The sequence below is a fragment of the Monodon monoceros genome, unplaced genomic scaffold (genome assembly GCF_005190385.1).
Source record: "Monodon monoceros isolate NGI ecotype Baffin Bay Population unplaced genomic scaffold, NGI_Narwhal_1 Super_Scaffold_21, whole genome shotgun sequence".
In the NCBI taxonomy this organism is placed as follows: Eukaryota; Metazoa; Chordata; class Mammalia; order Artiodactyla; family Monodontidae; genus Monodon; species Monodon monoceros.
The window spans coordinates 2,753,935-2,767,018 of record NW_021703778.1 but is presented as its reverse complement, the minus strand read 5'-3'; the positions used below and the strand labels follow the sequence as shown (position 1 = coordinate 2,767,018).

Sequence of the window (13,084 nt, the reverse complement as noted above, 5' to 3'; positions counted from 1 at the left end):
AGGAAGAGACACAACCTTGTTCTCTAAAAGCTGGGTTGTTGGGTTACGTGGTGTCATTCTGGTATAGGAAGGCATGGCCCCAAAATCTGGGTTTTTATTCTTCTTTAAAGGTACTGTTAATGATGTAATTGCATACTTCCTAAAATAAAACTCTTTCATTTTCTACTCTTGTCAGGGAGCAGCTTCCATTGGGTGGAGATGCTTGATACTTCCTAATCTCTTGTTACCTAGTGTATTAGTCAGGTTGTGCAGAGAAATACAGCTAGCAGGAGATATATCTGTGTATGCTATCACAGCTTTTGTGGATGCACTATAGATAGATGGATGGGAAGATAGGTTAATAGAAGAATAGGATATACTAGCTAGATAGATAGATAGGGAGAGAGAGTTAGTTTTTATGTTAAGGAACTGGCTCACATGATTGTGGGAGCTGGCAAGTGTGAAATTTGTAGAGTAGGCCAGCAGGCAGAAATTTTAGGTAAACGTTGTTGATGTAGTCTTGAGTCCAAAATTTGCAGGGCAGCCCAGCAGACTGGAAACTCAGGCAGTTTTCTGTGTTGCAGTCTTGAGGCAGAATTGCTTCTTTCTTGGGAAAGTTCAGTCTTTGCTCTTAAGGCCTTCAACTGATTGGTTGAGGCCCACCACATTATGGAGAGTAATCTGCTTTAAAGTCAACTGATTGTAAATGTTAATCACATCCACAGGGACTGTCACAGAGACACATAGACTAGTGTTAGACCAAACAGCTGGGCACCGTAGTCTAGCCAAGTTGACACATAAAATTAACCACCAAGGTTAGGTTAGCCATTTAATTTATTGCCCAAACTGAGATTCTTTTGAGAATAAGAATTACTGAAAAATAATAAAATTGTATAATTTTATTTGTTGACTAACAGATTTATTTTTATTGTATTTTAAAAACAAGTTTATTTCTGAAAAATGTTAACATATTTCCATGTTAATATTAAAAAAAAACCCAAAACATCACAACAAACATCACAACAAAATTATTTCATACTGATTTTTTTCAACTTTAAAAAGACCATAAATAGAATTCTCAGTAGAAGCCCATATACATTATTTAGTTTCTTAGTCATAATTTGTCTGTAGTACTGGGTCTCTGTATGTTTCTGAAAGGAATGTAGTTTTGAAACACAATTGTATTGTTTTTAATTGTTTCGTAAAATTATAGTCTTCAGAGTTTCATTTTATGATTACTAAACTTGAAACTTGATTCTTTTCAGTAGTTACTAATTGCTGTAAATCATTATCTTTAAATTTGAGAATATAATATCTGTATAGATACTAAGGTACCTGGTAAGTTCAAAGCAAATTCTACTAAATTGAGGTCATTCTAAATTTTGATTTTTTTTTAGTAGTTTAACAGGGAAATATTCCAGCCCATATATTTTCACAGGTACTGTCTTTTTACTCTATTTAGAGTACCTTTATTCAATGACATTTTTACAAGAGAAGGCTTGTCAGATAAGTTGTATTTATTTAGAAGTCTTCTGAACATTTTACCAGATTTTTTTTTTTGTTTTAATTTTTAAAATTTTTATTCATTTATTTTTGGCCGCACTGCACGGCATGCGGGATCTTAGTTCCCTGACCAGGGATCGAACCTGTGCCCCCTGCAGTGGAAGCACGGAGTCTTAACCACTGGACTGCCAGGGAAGTCCCGCATTTTACCAAATTTAGATGCTGCTAGATTGTAAGCATTTGGAAGTCCATTTCATCCTGGTACAAAGTATAAACTTATCTAAGTAAAAAAACTGGTTCTCTGTATAAATTAAATCTGAATTAAAGATTTCCAACTGACTGAACAAAATGAAGCCAAGATTTAGAGTGCTCAGCTGAAAAAATTTCAATGCTATTGATGATTTTACTAAGTGAGTCTTAAAAGCCTCCAAGATTTCTAAGTTATGTAGCAACAAGAGAAAACAGGTACTGCCATGTTGGAGTAGTATTTTTTTTTTTTTTTTTTTTTGCGGTACGCGGGCCTCTCACTGCTGTGGCCTCTCCCGTTGCGGAGCACAGGCTCCGGACGCGCAGGCCTAGCGGCCGTGGCTCACAGGCCTATCCTCTCCGCGGCATGTGGGATCTTCCCGGACCGGGGCACGAACCCGTGTCCCCCGCATCGGCAGGCGGACTCTCAACCACTGCGCCACCAGGGAAGCCCGGAGTAGTATTTTTTTTTATTCAACATTATCTTTGTCACACGAGTGACGGTTTCTTTGTGTGTGTGTGTGTGTGTGGTGTGTGTGTTTAAGTATTTGTCAGTTGTGATTGCTCGACTGTCACATCTTTGGTGGATGTAATTGTGGGACGTGTTTGCTTCTACTTTGGTCATATTTTGCCGTTCACGTGGTACAGTTGTGAATTATATGTGAATCACAACCAGGTCCAAGTTTATTTCTGTGCCGTACTTTTTAAAATTAGTAAGACCATTGTTTTTTACTCTATGATTCTGTGCTTGACCAAAGTTTGTATTTGTGTATCTCTGTAAAATCAAATATAGTCTATCCTCATTATTTATAGGTTCCATTTTGCGAATTCTCCCTACTCACAAAAGTTTATTTGTCACCCCCAAATCGGCATTCTTGGTCCTTTTGTAGTCATTTAGGGCCGTTTGCAGAGGAACAGAAAATGTGGATTGCTTAACACACTTGTTCCCAGCCGAGGTAAAGCAAGGCTTTCTTCTTTCAGCTTTCAAACTCTAAACAAGTATCCTTTTTGTGGTGCCACTTTTCTTTGCATTTTTGTGCCTCTTGTCGGTGATTTCACTGTTTACAGTGACTCCCAGGCATAGTATGTTGTATATTGTTCCTAAGTGCAGGAAGGTCGTGACGTGTTGTACTTTACAGAGAAAATACGTGTCTTAAGTAAGCTTTATTCAGGCATGAGCTGGTGTGATGGACTGTGAGTTCAATGTTAATGAATCCGTAATATATATTAAATATAGTGTCTTTATACAGAAAGACACGTAACGCAAGGTTATGTTGGACCAGTTGAAGAAGTTGTAGCCAGAGGCTCCCAGGAACCTAACTCTGTTTCTCCTTTAAGAGCAGTACTTTGGTATTTGCTAATTCAGTGTTCACGGTGACCTTATAGAACTTTATTGCTACAGTAATGAAAACTGACTCTAATTGCATCTTTGTTGTTGAACTTCCTAACTGAGTTTAAATAGCAGCTACAGCGATGTCAGGCATATCACATAGTACAGAATGAACTTCCAAAAGCTTTACTTTGATTCCATGAATTGGATGAAAACTATCAACCCATTATTGGAATTAACTGATTTCTATTTAATGTATCTCCTGACACTGATAGAAAGCTGGCATGACTTAAGTGTAAATTTCTTCTGCTAATAGAGCCAACAAAATAACAGCTGTCACTTAATTTTAACTATGTAAACAAGACACTTTGTAATCAGAACTGAGCAAGATTAAAGACTAGTCATTTGATCTAAATGAAAAGTCATGCTTTATAGAATAATATATAAAACATCTTCTTCACCTGCTTTTCTGAAATTGGTATCTTCGAGCTACTCATAGTTGGGGCAGCAGCATTTTGAATATTTTTTCCACCTCCACCAAAGACTGCAGGATTTAGCTGTCCCTCGGCCTCTCCTGTCCAAGTGCACTTCCTTTTTCTGCCCATGGTTTGGGTGCTGACTTTGAGAACGAGGTGTCAGTTATAGCCCATCCAGAGAGAGGTCTTTCACATTTAACCACAGGTTAAATTGACAATTGGATTCACTGCGCGTGTATCTCACAGCACTCACCAAGATCTGGGCACAGCCTGGAAGTAAATGTTCTGGCTTATTATAACACTCTTGTTAAAAAAAATCGCTAGAAAGTGGAGAATCCAGGACAAATAATAAATTGCGGGGGGGGGGGGGACACTGTGACAATGGACCTAAGTTGAGACTGTCTCAGACACACATGGTCGCTTTACCAGACACGTGTCTTTTCAAAAATCTCCTAACCCCAAATTCCTGATTACTGTTTTCCCCTCACAAAGGCTGTGCCCTCAATGTGATTCACTTGTTTGTGACTACTTAGTAATTTCCACAGCATTATGCACATGGAAAAGAATGTGAAACATTCTTATTAGTCAGTTTTATTCATTGTGGCACTTCCTTCTTTCTAGAACATTTTCTGTTTATCTTAAAACTTGTATTAAATTTTGCATGCCTTCATTTTTAAACATTTTTAAAGACATGTAATAAATTTATGGTATTGTTCTTCCTTAAATTAGTTCTTTTGTTATCTTAATAAAAATGTCATACAATAATTTTTAAAATTTGGGAATGAAAGGAATACAGTTGTTAACATATATTTGATAAAAATGGATTATCTGAATATGATTCTGATAATACTTTATATTCTGTTACAGGATTAAATTAAAAGGATTTACCATACATCTTATGACTCTTTACTGGAGCCTTGGGAGATAGGTAAGTGACAAGCATTTTTTGAAGAGATATTTCTGAAACATTAAATGATTTGATCTCATAGGTTCCTGACAAAGTAGACAATGGAGTATATCTTACTTCAGTGATTTACCTCTTTTTCTCCTCAGTAAAAATGGTAGAAATACCGTGTTTACATGAATGTAATGTAACATTCTCTGGTATCCAATAAATCATATTTTCCAGGGAGTTTTAAGTTTATTTTGTATAATAATTATACAGAGAACATTGTCAATAAGAGAAACAAGTTAGGCATATTTCAAAAGTTAAAGCCCTAAAAAAATCGTTAAATGCGAAGTGGTGTCCTGGATTGTATCTTAGAACTGAAAAAAGACATCACTGAAAAACAGGTGAAATCCAAGTAAAGTTTATAGCTTAGTTAATAGTAAATGTACCAATGTCAGTTTTTCAGTATTGACAAATGTACCATGGTAGTGTAAGATGTTAACTTTAGGTGGAATTTGGTGAAAGGAATACAGGAACTCGGTAATACCTTTGCAACTCTTCTGTAAATCTAAAATTATTCCAAAGTAAAAATTTTTCTTTAAAGCCAAAAAAAATCGAGATTTATTTGAAAATTATAGTTTAGAAGTAGCTTTTCTGTGTAATAGTTTGAAAAATCAAAATAATTAATTACCTTTAGAAAAACCCAGATGCCGTGCATTAGAGACGCAGGGAAATATGTGATGATAGGTTTCACTTTTCAGTTCATGGGAGGCGTGGGATTTCATTTTCTTGACATTGGCCTGGTGTCCATGAACATCTCCTTGAGCTCGGTTACAGACTTGCTCTTTGATTCCTTTAAGGTACTTGTGTGTTCTTTGGTGGTTTAGTACAGCTCTTTCTGTTAACATAAGCAGGCCCTTTCCAGGGTTCCCAGTGTACCGCTTTTTTCTTTTTCTTTTCTTTTCTTTGATGTACTGTTACGGGCAAAAAGGCCAGTGATGTGACTCAGTGGTTTGGAGTTGAGACCCTTTTAGGGTGGTTTTGTTCAGTCACATCTACTTGAGCTTCTAGGTCAGGTGCTGGACTCAGCTGACCTGTCGTTAAAGAGCCATTTCTGTAGTTGAGCTGAAATAATTGATTGCTGTCAGATAATTGAAACTGTCAGTTTCCAAAATGAACTCTGGCAGTATAACTCTTTTAAATTTCTATAAATATTAAAAGACTATAAGAACGGAGCTCCGTAGTTTGCTGAACTATTACATAACTTGTCATTAATAAAAGTAAAATAGCCCTGCCGGCCTTATAAATGGTCTCCTGCTGCTGCTGCCAACTTTAGTGATTTTAGTTAAACTTAAATTTCATGAAGGGAAATAGAAGTATCTTCTGCTTAAAGGATATAGATGTTTACAACAGCAGACCCAGGCCGGAGTGACTTTTGCAGGATAGTTGTTAGGCTCGGAGAGTTCTGTTTTGCTTGATGATATTTGTTCAGAATTGGTGGTGTAAATTCTACTGGCATGAGATTGATATCTTTACTTCTTAGTGATGTAGCATAATTGTGCCAACCTTGGTAGGAAAGTTTAGAAAAAGGGAGGAGCATTTTTTCAGGACAAGTTGAAATTCCATTGATCAAATTATAGTCCACACATAAAATCAAGCAAAAAAGCTTTTCATTCTTCTGTGCTGGAAGAGCCTTGCAAGTGTTGTTTCTGGAGACATGCTTTACCACTCAGCTGGCTGGCTGTTACTTTATGGTCACCTAAAGTATAAATGGGGGTATAGCTAATAGGCACTGAGCGCTTTCTATGTACCAGGCACTTTGTTTACAGTGATCTCATTTAATCTTCACGAACACCTATGGGCTAGTTTGGAACTCCCATCATAGATGAGGCTGGAGGGTAACAGATGTCTCCAGGGCAACCCTGAAGGTGTGGGGCAGAAAGGGCCGACTGCCACGGTGTGCAGTACCTACAGTTTAGTTCCTAGTATTGCCAGCTTCCAGGGAATCCTGAGTCTGTGGGCACACGGTAAACTTCAGATTACAACAACTCTTCTGGGTAAAAGGATGTCTGGTCATACCGGGTGACCTAGAGCGGACTCCCCCCGGGGTAATGGGCCTGGAGTGGAGTCTCCTGCTGCCCGTTGCAGCCGTGCCCTGGCTCATCCTCTGGTTCCCAAGCACGTCAGTTGTTCTCTGTCACCTGATGAATTGCCGAACAGTCACGCATTGTGTGCTTCATTGATCAGATGCCAAGAACTCTTGGCAGCGCTGGGGAGCATGATCTCAGTGTGCCTCCTGGTCAGCGCTGGGCAACTGGAAGTTGTTAGTGGGGGTGAGAACTTGGATCCAGAAGCCAGGACCCATGCCAGAGGCCAGGGATGGGGTAACTGAGCAGCGGGCATGTGAAATGGAGCTCTCCAGACTCCGTCAGCTGGCCAGGAGGCAGAAGGAGAGTTGCACGTGACTTTGAAAGGTGGTCTTTGAAGAAGATTATGACGTCTGGCTCTGGATTTTGTACTTTGTAGATATAAAATACTCCCAGTTGCTTTTTGAGGAAGAATGAGAATGTTGCCAACTTACACATCATAGTGCTTGTTACAATGGGCAGAAACCGCTCTCTCTGAAGCTTTTCCCTGTCAGTTCTAGCCATGTCTTTCTGTGGCCCTAAATCTCCAGTCCTTCTTACACGTGAAAGCATAAAACGCACACAGGATTACAAACTCTCCTTCTCGGTCTCCTCTTCTTCGTGGTCTCTGACGATTGGTGTCCTTCAGGGCTCAGTCCTTGGTTGCCTTCGCTGCCTATTCTCTATGTGATCTCATGCATCCCTCACTTTAAATACCGTGTGTCCCCCCCAGTTTATTTCTTTGCCTTGATCTCTCCGATGAGCTCCAGGCTCCTATCCGTCTGCCTATCCAACGTCTCTATTCAGAAGCCCAGCAAGCATTTCAGACTTCTGTATGTGCAGCGGGACGCCTGGTCTCTCTTCCCCAGACATGCCCTCCAGCTTACTCAGCGGTCCGCTCAGTTGCTCGGGCCAAAACCTAGAAGTCGTCTTTGACTTTTCTCTTTGCTTCTTAACCCAGATCCAGTCTATCGGGGGCTTAGATGTCTTCCTTTCAAAATATATGCCTTTGCTGCCATTGCCCCCACTGCTACTCTAGTATAATTGTATAATGTAACTTATAATCACCATTGTAAGTTACCTAGATGACAGTAATAGTCTCCTCGCTGGCCTTCCTTATCTCTAGTCCGTGCTCCATATAGCAGCGAAAGTGGGTTTTGTTTTGTTTTGTTTCGTTTGTTTGAGTTTTAATGTTAAACAGTTCCTGTCCTTCCCCTGTTCACAACCCTGTAGTGTCTCCCCACTACACTCAGGATAAACTTCTCACCCCGTTCTACCAGGCCCTGCATGTTCTCCCTGCTGCCTTTTCGCCTGCCGTTCTCTGTGTGCTCATGTGGCTCTATAGCCACAGTTGCTTTCTTGCTGTCCCTTAAATTCTCCAAGTCCATTCGGAATTGGCTAAATCCCTCCTACCCCCTACCCTATATCCTCATCCTGACCATTTCAGCTTTTAACCTGGTGCCAGTGGAGGTAGATTTAGAGAGAAAAGTACATTTCTAAGGCTCTGTAGCACATGTAGTGGGAGAGGTCAGAGGTCACCCTAGAAGTTTTGCAGTCTCGTTGTTCCAAGTTTCTGTAATTTGAATTGCTCTCAAGCGTAAGAGGGACTGGAGATGTAGAGCTGCAGAAAGACTTTGCTAGAATTGATGGGGAGAAGTTACAGAGAGAGAGGTTTCTGAGGGGAGAGAACATTGGATAAGCAGTAGAAGGAATAAGTTGGTGACAGTGGCATCTGCGTATAAATAGACCGGGCTACTGCAGAGGACAGTGGGTTCTTTGTCACTGACGTGTCAGCTTGAGGCTGATCAACCTCCTGGGGTGTTGCAGAGGAAGATGGGCTAGAGTGGGGGAGGGGAGAGTGGTTTTTCTCGCCAGAGTTGGTCTCCCCAACTCTGAGATTATATCCGTTTTCAGAATCTTCTTTTTTCAGATGATTCCTCCTGTCTTTGTATTGGGAAGCTTTCATCCATAAATTATAAAGGTGAACTTCTAGGTGAAGTTCCCAGCATTTGAGGTGAAAGAAGAGCTCCTGTCAAGGTACTCAGGTGGACAAAGTCCTCATCGAAGGCGTTTCCTTGGAGGCATTTTTCTTTCTTTCATTTTTCAATTTAAAATTTATTTAGATTGAATTAGGTCTGAAATAAATAATACACACATACACAAATTCTGTAATAGATTTTAGTTATTAAACAAAAGTATACTGAGTCTCAGAAGTAAAGAGCATGACATTTGGAAGTGGCCTTTGGTCAGAGTTTGCTAGAAATGGAAAGTTCATCCTACTCTGATGCCAGAAGCTCTTTGAGAAGGACTGACTGTGCTTCCCTGTGTCATCCACGGCGGTCCAGCCATCCCCTTCTCTTCTCTTGGAAAGACAAAAATAGGATTTAAATAATAGAGAACTTTAAGTTATAAGCGCTTTTAGTTAGACCCCAGAAAGTCTATTAATGCAAATTCCAGTTTCTTATAACCACTGAACTGTGGAACTTGGAATTAGTGGTATAGGAAGGAATGATTTTCAGGCACTCTGTGATACTAAAGTATTTTATACTTGATTGCTCTGGTAACTAGCGCCTAAATAATAGGATGACACACTTAAAGATCGCCCGCAGCCTGACACGGCTGCCTGTAGCGCCCGGGTCCGGTCCAGCCCGCCCCCATGCATATGCGGGCGCACTATGTGAAATCACCGTTCTAATGAAGACACCGTTCTGCCTCTAAGGAAGGCCTGAACTCTGTAACATCTTTTCACCTAGAATCTCTCTGGTTTCTCTGTCTTCTCCAGGATTCTAACTTTGCTCCCCTCTTTCCCATTAGAGCGACCTCTGTCTTTTAGATTTGACTCCTTCTTCTTCTCTTTTTTTTTTTTTAACGGATATTATTATTTTTTAAAAATCTTTATTGGAGTATAATTGCTCTACGATGGTGTGTTAATTTCTGCTGTATCAAAAAGTGAATCAACTATACGTATACATATATCCCCACATCTCCTCCCTCTTGCGTCTCCCTCCCTCCCACCCTCCCTATCCCAACCCTCTAGGTGGTCACAAAGCACCGAGTTGATCTCCCTGTGCTATGCGGCTGTTTCCCACTAGCTATCAATTTTATGTTTGGTAGTGTATATATGTCCATGCCACTCTCTCGCTTTGTCACAGCTTACCCTTCCCCCTCCCTATATCCGCAGGTCCATTCTCTAGTAGATCTGTGTCTTTATTCCTGTCTTACCCCTAGGTTCTTCATGACATTTTTTTCTTCTTAGATTCCATATATATGTGTTAGGATACAGTATTTGTCTTTCTCCTTCTGACTTACTTCACTCTGTATGACAGACTCTAGGTCCATCCAGCTCACTACAAATAACTCAATTTCATTTCTTTTTATGGCTGAGTAACATTCCACTGTATATATGTGCCACATCTTCTTTATCCATTCATCCGATGATGGACACCTAGGTTGTTTCCATCTCCTGGCTATTTTAAATAGAGCTGTAATGAACATTTTGGTACATGACTATTTCTGAATTATGGTTTTCTCAGGATATATATATACCCACTAGTGGGATTGCTGGGTCATATGGTAGTTCTATTTTTATTTTTTTAAGGAACCTCCATACTGTTCTCCATAGTGGCTGTACCAATTCACATTCCCACCAGCAGTGCAAGAGTGTTCCCTTTTCTCCACACCCTCTCCAGCATTTATTGTTTCTAGATTTTTTGATGATGGCCATTCTGACTGGTGTGAGATGATATCTCATTGTAGTTTTGATTTGCATTTCTCTAATGATTAATGATGTTGAGCATTCTTTCATGTGTTTGTTGGCAGTCTGTATATCTTCTTTGGAGAAATGTCTGTTTAGGTCTTCTGCCCATTTTTGGATTGGCTTGTTTTTTTTCTTGTTATTAAGCTGCATGAGCTGCTTATAAATTTTGGAGATTAATCCTTTGTCAATTGATTCATTTACAAATATTTTCTCCCATTCTGAGGGATGTCTTTTGGTCTTGTTTATGGTTTCCTTTGCTGTGCAAAAGCTTTGACGTTTCATTAGGTTCCATTTGTTTATTTTTGTTTTTATTTCCATTTCTCTAGGAGGTGGGTCAAAAAGGATCTTGCTGTGATTTATGTCATAGAGTGTCCTGCCTATGTTTTCCTCTAAGAGTGTGATAGTTTCTGGCCTTACATTTATGTCTTTAATCCATTTTGAGCTTATTTTTGTGTGTGGTGTTAGGGAGTGATCTAATCTCATACTTTTACATGTACCTGTCCAGTTTTCCCAGCACCACTTATTGAAGAGGCTGTCCTTTCTCCACTGTACATTCCTGCCTCCTTTATCAAAGATAAGGTGACCATAGGTGCGTGGGTTTATCTCTGGGCTTTCTATCCTGTTCCATTGATCTATATTTCTGTTTTTGTGCCAGTACCATACTGTCTTGATTACTGTAGCTTTGTAGTATAGTCTGAAGTCAGGGAGCCTGATTCCTCCAGCTCTGTTTTTCGTTCTCAAGATTGCTTTGGCTATTCGGGGTCTTTTGTGTTTCCATACAAATTGTCATTTTTTTTGTTCTAGTTCTGTAAAAAATGCCAGTGGTAGTTTGATAGGGATTGCATTGAATCTGTAGATTGCTTTGGGTAGTAGAGTCATTTTCACAATGTTGATTCTTCCAATCCAAGAACACGGTATATTTCTCCCTCTGTTTGTATCATCTTTAATTTCTTTCATCAGTGTCTTATAATTTTCTGCATACAGGTCTTTTGTCTCCTTAGGTAGGTTTTAGATATTTTATTCTTTTTGTTGCAGTGGTAAATGGGAGTGTTTTCTTGATTTCACTTTCAGATTTTTCATCCTTAGTGTATAGGAATGCCAGAGATTTCTGTGCATTAATTTTGTATCCTGCTACTTTACCAAATTCATTGATTAGCTCTAGTAGTTTTCTGGTAGCATCTTTAGGATTCTCTATGTATAGTATCATGTCATCTGCAAACAGTGACAGCTTTACTTCTTCTTTTCCGATTTGGATTCCTTTTATTTCCTTTTCTTCTCTGATTGCTGTGGTTAAAACTTCCAAAACTATGTTAAATAAGAGTGGTGAGAGTGGGCAACCTTGTCTTTTTCCTGATCTTAGTGGAAATGCTTTCAGTTTTTCACCATTGAGGATGATGTTGGCTGTGGGTTTGTCATATATGGCCATTATTATGTTGAGGAAAGTTCCCTCTATGCCTACTTTCTGGAGGGTTTTTATCATAAATGGGTGTTGAATTTTGTCGAAAGCTTTCTCTGCATGTATTGAGATGACCATACGGTTTTTCTCCTTCAGTTTGTAATATGGTGTATCACATTGATTGATTGGCATATATTGAAGAATCCTTGCATTCCTGGAATATACCCAACTTGATCATGGTGTATGATCCTTTTAATGTGCTGTTGGATTCTGTTTGCCAGTATTTTCTTGAGGATTTTTGCATCTATGTTCATCAGTGATATTGGCCTGTAGCTTTCTTTCTTTGTGACATCCTTGTCTGGTTTTGGTATCAGGGTGATGGTGGCCTCGTAGAATGAGTTTGGGAGTGTTCCTGCCTCTGCTATATTTTGGAAGAGTTTGAAAAGGATAGGTGTTAGCTCTTCTCTAAATGTTTGATAGAATTCACCTGTGAAGCCATCTTGTCCTGGGCTTTTGTTTGTTGGAAGATTTTTAATCACAGTTTCAATTTCAGTGCTTGTGATTGGTCTGTTCATATTTTCTGTTTCTTCCTGATTCAGTTTTGGCAGGTTGTGCATTTCTAAGAATTTGTCCATTTCTTCCAGGTTGTCCATTTTATTGGCATAGAGTTGCTCGTAGTAATCTCTCATGGTCTTTTGTATTTCTGCAGTGTCAGTTGTTAATTCTCCTTTTTCATTTCTAATTCCGTTGAGTTGAGTCTTCTCCCTTTTTTTCTTGATGAGTCTGGGTAATGGTTTATCAATTTTGTTTATCTTCTCAAAGAACCAGCTTTTAGTTTTATTGATCTCTGCTATCATTTCCTTCATTTGTTTTTCATTTATTTCTGATCTGATTTTTATGATTTCTTTCCTTCTGCTAACTTTGGGGTTTTTTTGTTCTTCTTTCTCTAATTGCTTTAGGTGCAAGGTTAGGATGTTTCCTGTTTCTTAAGGTAGGATTGTATTGCTATAAACCTCCCTCTTAGCACTGCTTTTGCTGCATTCCATAGGTTTTGGGTTGTCGTGTCTCCGTTGTCATTTGTTTCTAGGTATTTTTTGATTTCCTCTTCGGTGTCTTCAGTGATCACTTCGTTATTCTGCATCCCATAGGTTTTGGGTCGTCTTGTCTCCATTGTCATTTGTTTCTAGGTATTTTTTGATTTCCTCTTTGGTTTCTTCAGTGATCACTTCGTTATTAAGTAGTGTATTGTTTAGCCTCCATGTGTTTGTATTTTTTACAGATCTTTTCCTGTAGTTGATATCTAGTCTCATAACGTTGTGGTTGGAAAAGATACTTGATACAATTTCAATTTTCATAAATTTACCAAGGCTTGATTTGTGACC

General features: G+C 39.2%; 1 protein-coding gene across 8 annotated transcripts in view; it reads left to right on the top strand.

The window, feature by feature from the left end:
* The window catches only part of ZNF438 (zinc finger protein 438), a 186,463-nt gene that overhangs the window by 36,527 nt on the left and 136,852 nt on the right, over positions 1-13,084 (top strand). For all 8 annotated transcript variants that reach the window (XR_003795774.1, XM_029236706.1, XM_029236709.1 and 5 more), the window contains one exon: positions 4,402-4,462. The gene's annotated coding sequence lies outside the window, so the exon portion shown is untranslated. The remainder of the gene's footprint in view (positions 1-4,401; positions 4,463-13,084) is intronic.